General features: G+C 38.4%; 1 long non-coding RNA gene across 5 annotated transcripts in view; it reads right to left on the bottom strand.

Annotated features, from left to right (window-relative positions):
* LOC121042900 (uncharacterized) overlaps positions 1-6703 on the bottom strand; it is a 254016-nt gene that overhangs the window by 106410 nt on the left and 140903 nt on the right. For all 5 annotated transcript variants that reach the window (XR_005796516.1, XR_005796517.1, XR_005796514.1 and 2 more), the window contains exon 5: positions 938-1134. This is a non-coding gene — a long non-coding RNA (uncharacterized LOC121042900). The remainder of the gene's footprint in view (positions 1-937; positions 1135-6703) is intronic.

Genomic DNA, 6703 nt, shown 5'->3' with positions numbered 1-6703 from the left:
AAGAAGAAGAAGAAGAAGAAGAAGAAGAAGAAGAAGAAGAAGAAGAAGAAGAAGACATGCTTTTCTTTTAAAATGATGCAGTGTTTGGAAACACCCCCAAGAAGGTTCTTTCCTTTTTTCAAAAATAAATCTCAAGGTCTGGTTTTGTTTGTTTGTTTGCTTGTTTTTGGTGAGGTTGCTCTTCAAAAGGACCCGATGCACTTGGGTTGTGCAGCCATCTGCCACTACATGCTCAAGTATTGTGGTTAAAAAACTCTGGTCACCCTGCCTTTGATATAGAAGAACCACACAGGGTTGAGTCATATGCTGTGGAGAGAACACAGCTAATTATGGGATGTGCTGGGCCCAGAGAATATGTTAACTGCTACATAATTACAACTGCAATCCAAGGGGACAGAGTCATGGAAATCCAGTTAATATAAAGAAGTCAACATAAAAATACTCAATTCTAAGCCACAAACTACTGAAATATATTTCCATTCTTGAACTTCTATTCACATGAACTTCCCAACTGAAGATCTGGTTTGTCATCAGGGATGTCCATGAGCCTGGAGCCCTCTTTGCAATTAAATATAACATTGCTTTAACAATTCTGGGTTGTGATGGTTTGAAAGAAGATGAGAGTCCCGGAGACACAAGACCTTGATTCTAGCTTCAGCTCTCCAATTAAAAAGGCAAGAGACCTTGTACAAGTCACTTAATTTGGGAAGGGGGGAGGTTGCGGGTAGATTGCTTGAGAGAGCCTCTAAAATTTCCCTTCACAACAAATAGAAATAGTCCATTTCAAAGGAGTTATTGAGCACCAAGTTCATGCCATGCAAGTATTTAGAATTCAAAGATGAATAAAACATAGCCAAAAAGCCAATTTCACAAGGTTATTACACTTTTCTGAATGTTCTATAATTCAGTAAGATCATGAGAGTAATAGAAACCTTACCTTTGGGAATTTTCTTTATTCTCTGAAAAAATTTCAACTCAAATTCTGATCAAGCAAAGTAACTTCTCATGACCAGTAGATTGAGAAGCTGAATGGTGGGGAAGTAGAAATAAAACTTTCACTGGAAATATTTCATGGCCACATTCGATGATGTCTAGGTTGTGTTCTACAACATTCCATCTGTAGGACATAACAGGCTGAAACCAGAAAAGAAAGCAGAGGAACATAAAAGGACCCCAGCACAACAGTTGTGTAGTATACAGGTGTATGCGTGTGCATGTCTGCATACGTGCGAATATGCAGCCTTGTCTCTCAGGGTACGACACAGTGGTGGTTCTTAACCTGGGATCTGAATTAGGACCATTTAAGGTGCCCATGTCATACCATAAATTTGTCATTCAGTGGATGTGCACTTTACTCATTTTGATCCTTGGACACCCCTGCCAGGTTTATCTACAAAAGAAATATGGGAAGATTATGGCCTTGAATTTTGAAAAGTCTCTCTGGTTTGTGTTTATTAATTTGCATATGGACACTGTTTTGTAGGACACTGGGAGAACCCATGGTCGGAATCAGGGATTAAAGTTGTATTCCCTACTATGTTGATTAATTAATTGGCTGGAGGACTTTGGCAAGTGACTTAATATTTCTAAAATTCATTTGTATCTGTAAAATGGGGACAATATCCAGCCCAGTCTTGAGGATTAAATGGGGCAATTTATATAGTTAGTTTTGTGACAGAAACTTAGTAATACTTCAAGGAATTGTAATAATGGTAATACTCCTGAAATGACTCTATGTACAGAGATGTAATGGAAGAAAACATATGATTTGTGAGGCATAGCTATCTGTCAATAATCTGTGACAATGAGAAAGTGTTATTGTAGGAAGTAAGATCATTAATAAATAATCTAAAAATTTCATTTTATAAAACGAAAAAATTATTTTTCATTATAAAACATGTATGTTCACTGTAAAACTTTTAAACGATATAAATACTAATGAGGTAGACTATGAATTTTGTACTTCCCAACTCCAAGAGCCAGTGATTATTTTTTACATATATTTTAGGTATGCCTACATGTGTGTTTAATAAACAAATTATTTTACTTTATTTAAATGAACATTTTTCTGACAGTGGGGGAGGAGCAGAGGAAGAGAGAGAAAGAGAGGGAGGGAGAGAGAGAATCTTAAGTAGGGCCCACGCCCAGTGCAGAGCCCTGTGTGGGGCTTGATCTCACCACCCTGGGATCATGACCTGAGCAGAAATCAAGAGACGCTTAACTGACTGAGCTGCCCAGGTGCCCCAATAAACAAATTATTTTAAATAAAAATGGATCATGTTATATATGCTATTCTACAGAGTGATTCGGTTCTGTTCAATTATATATCTTAAACCTTTCATGCAGTTACATATTACAAATAATCTTTCATTGTTTTAACATGCTGAATAATACAATGCTATATGGATATACAAAGATGTATTTACCAAGCTGCTTGAACATTTAGATTGCTTGCAATTTGTAAGAATCACAATGCTACAATAATAAGTAAAAACTATACTTTAGAGAATGGTACCTATGTTCTCCAATCTTTTAAAAATAAATTAAGGCATTATTGGAAGGAGGGAAAGAAGAAGTGAAAAGTTTATTAATTTATCTAATAATTTAATGTGCATAATGTTAAATAACATATTAGTGGGATTTTTTGTTGTTGTTGAATTTTACTGATAATTTTCCAGAATGAGAATTAACTGGATTGGGTGGTGCTCTTGTAGGCATGTTTGCATAGCCTTAGATGAAAGAGAGAGAATCCAATAAAATTGGTCTTCATTGAAAATGTGATGAATCTACCCTAATGAATCTAGTCCTTGGCTTCTGGAAAAATTCTCATACTTTGACATTGTGCAGATATCCCATTGTGAACCACCTCAGAGTCAGACAACAAAGCTTCTCACATGATATACCCAGAACTTAACCAGGCAGACATTTGAGGGTCGTAGTTTCATTTCAATGGTAATGTGAGACAGGGTTTGGACTTAACATTCATTAAGACAGGGAAGAGAAATATTTTTCTTCAGTGTTGACTTGGGGAGTGTGTTGAGCAACTCAAACATTTTAGAGGTACCAGTGCCTGATAACATGCTGGCAGAGATCCTGTGTGAGTAGACACAGTTGCTTGGAAAGATTACTCACTTTTCTCTAGTGGATCTACATACACTGTGTAGTTTCAATCAAAACTCCATTGAGATTTTTCAAATGGACATTTACTCAGCTGTTCCTAAAGTTCACTAAAAGAGTACATGACCAAAAACAGCCAAGAAATTCCAAACAACACAAAGAAAACAATGTAGCAAATCAAAATATAAAGTTATAGATATTAAAACATTGTGGTGACTATGTCATGAATAGACAAACTGGAACAGAATACAAAAGTCTAGAAATGAACATCCATAAGAATTTATTACGTGATAAAGGTGACATTTCAATTGGAGGTAAAATTATGTGCTACTCAAAATTTAGATTCTTCATTATATATACAACAGAAAGCCTAAAATGCATAAAAGAAAGCTTTGAAAAGTATTAGAAAAAAAACATGCTAATAAGACAATTAATTAAATTAGGACTTGAATTATGATCGTAGGGCACTAGAAAAAACTATAGTATATATATAAATGTGCACACACACATACTGGCAATATACTTCCTATATACACATATGTAAGTCTTTCTAAGCAACACACAAAACTCAAAGGACATAAATATGAATACTGGTAGACTTCACTACCTAAATCTTTCAACTTAGATACTTCGAAAGACATCATAAAGATCTTTAGAAAACAAGGAACAGTGGGAGAAAATATTTTCAAAAAAAAATCAATACTCATAATATTAAAAGCTCTTACAAAGCTCTAAGAATAATGTAACAAGACCACTAGGGAAAAGCACAAAATATTTGAACAGACAGTTCAAAAAAGGAAGAGGGAAAATCCACCAAGAAACATCAAAAGATACTCAATCCGGGGTAATTGAGGAACTAGAAATAATTAACACCAAGAAGCCATTTTTCACCAATTACAAAAATTGCAAAAGATGATATCTGGTGCTGGCAAAAGTACAAGGCCAAGAAACGGACACTCTAAAGCACTCTACACAGGGCGACAACAGCCTTTTTTTGTGGTGTAATTTCGTAATGCTCATCAAATTCAAATGCATTTATATGTTTTCAGTTTCTCTCCCATGGGACTCCTCACTGATGCTTAGATATTTATGCAAGGGTGTTATTGTAGCATTATTTTCAGTCACTGATGTAGCGCATACTAATTCCATAAAAGCATAAAATGGTTGAGCCATAGAAGGCTCACCAGGGAGAAACCCGGCTTGAGCAGACGCTCTACAACTCAGTTCGCTAAAAAGGCTGGAAGACATGGAACATGAAAAGCAACAATCTTTTTTCAGATAATCCCTCCTTTTCAAGAAAGACCCAAACTCCGTGTATAACACGTTCAGAGTCGGGCTTCTATTTTGTGCCCCCATTTGTGTTTCCTGTTTGCCTAAAATCAAGGCAATACTTCAGAAAACTTAAACGAATAAGAGGTTTCACGTCCGTGCATTCTAGTACTGGTGTCAAAAGTCAAATCCTTGCCGACCATGTTCATCTGAAAATACTCTTTCAGGGCAGTATGTAAAGTCACATATTTGCTAAAGCCTAAAGATAAAACTATCATTAAGGAAAGGCTGTTCCTTCGGCCATGGTCTTATAACTTCACCCAAAGATGACTGCAATATTCTTTTCCCTGCTGTTTGTTAGAGGTTCATACAGTGCCAACTTCTACAGCCATGTTTATCTAACTAATTATATAGTGCAACCTGTGTTTGGAAGGCTAGTTCTATTTTATTATAGTTTCCCACAGCAAAAACAAAAATATTTGTTTAAACTTATCTACTGAACACAAAAATCACTACTGCTTTCCTAGTCAATTGATACTAATGTTGGATTTGAACATTAAAATGACAACAGTGGTGCCTGTCTGGCCGATCAGAGACTTTAGGCCTAGAGCAATCACCACATCGCCTTTTCAAAAAAGGATAACGGGGCCCTTGGTGGCTCAGTCGGTTAGGCGTCTGATTTCGGCTCAGGTCACGATCTTGCAGTTCGTGAGATTGAGCCCTGCGCCAGGCTCCATGCTCACAGCACAGAGCCTGCATGGGATTCTCTCTCCCCCTCTCTCTCTGCCCACCCCCTGCCCCACACTGTGCGCGCGCTCTCTCACAAATAATAAATGAATGCATAAATAAAATAAAATAAAATAAAATAAAATAAAACAAAATAAAATAATAAAAAGGCTATGAAACTGTTTCGTGGACCACTGTGAAGACAACATTCCAGCTGTTCTAACAACATACCTGCTCCCAACCACTACTGATACTGAAATCTGTCTCATTCGCTTCTCTTCTCCCCTAAAAACTGAAGACCACTACTTATCAGGATGGTACATGCTTCCCTTTCTTTTAAAAAAAAAAATTTTTTTTTAACGTTTATTTATTTTTGAGACAGAGAGAGACAGAGCATGAATGGGGGAGGGTCAGCGAGAGGGAGACACAGAATCTGAAACAGGCTCCAGGCTCTGAGCTGTCAGCACAGAGCCCGTCGCAGGGCCCGAACTCACTGACTGCAAGATCATGACCTGAGCCGAAGTCAGCGGCTTAACCAACTGAGCCACCCAGGCGCCCCACATGCTTCCCTTTCTGATGGTTGGCATTCCCATGGACCCTTCTTGATCCCTAGCATGGTATGCTCTTAGAGCTATTTGTACTCACTTGTGCTATGAAGTACTGGGTATCCAGGAACATGATGGTCAAGGCTTAGCACGTAGAGTTGGACTCCTGAAGGAAACCCCAGCTCTACCACTTAACTTGTGTGCCCTTGAGCTTATTACTGAACTTCCCTCAGCATCAGTTTCCTTATCTGTAAAATGGGAATGATAAAAGTACTTGCAGGATTGCTGAGATCATTAAATAGACTAATATGTTGACTGGCATGTAAAAAGAGCAAAAAAAAAAAAAAAAACAAGAAAAAAACAGTCAGCTCTCATTGCTAGCACTCTCATGATCTACCTGCAGGCCCCCGCTTTGGCCAGACCTAGGTTTACTCAGCAAAACAGATCACACCAATTCTCACAAGGCCACGGCACTGCTTGCAGATTTCCCAGGCTGTGGGCATGCACGCCACATCGGAGGCAACTCTATCCACAAGAAGGTGAAGAGAAGTTCCACCCTGAGTCCCAGCCATGCCTGCCCTTCCATTTTCACTTTCTCAGGATCCAGATAAAAAGGAAAGAAGTTCCATGGCTCTATGCCACTGTGTGCATACCTGCCTTCTAAAACCAGGCCCTCTGCAGACCTAACTGTGCACACATGTGCCCTTTGCTAGACTGTGAACCTGAAGGAGGAGGAATCGAGTTCCCTTTTTCTTTGTATCTCTTTTGGTGATTTGCCTTGTACTGTGTCTGGAAAAGAAGGAAGAGAGGGAGAGAGATTTGTAAGCAAGATGACTGAAACAGCCTAAGGGAAAAGGGAATTTACCTGGTTTCCCAATCTCTTCGTTCCCAACTGTGAAAGATGTTCTTCCCCTTGGTTTATCAATGCCTTCCAGCATGCCTTAGCTTGTCTCCACCATGCGTTGGATTCCTTCCCCATTTCTTTGTCTCAGAACACTTTCTCTCTCTCTCTCTCTCTCTCTCTCTCTCTCTCTCTCTCTCTCTCT

The sequence above is a fragment of the Herpailurus yagouaroundi genome, unplaced genomic scaffold (assembly GCF_014898765.1).
Source record: "Herpailurus yagouaroundi ecotype Mexico unplaced genomic scaffold, PumYag 186, whole genome shotgun sequence".
Taxonomy (NCBI): Eukaryota; Metazoa; Chordata; class Mammalia; order Carnivora; family Felidae; genus Herpailurus; species Herpailurus yagouaroundi.
This window is presented reverse-complemented; position numbering and strand designations above follow the sequence as displayed.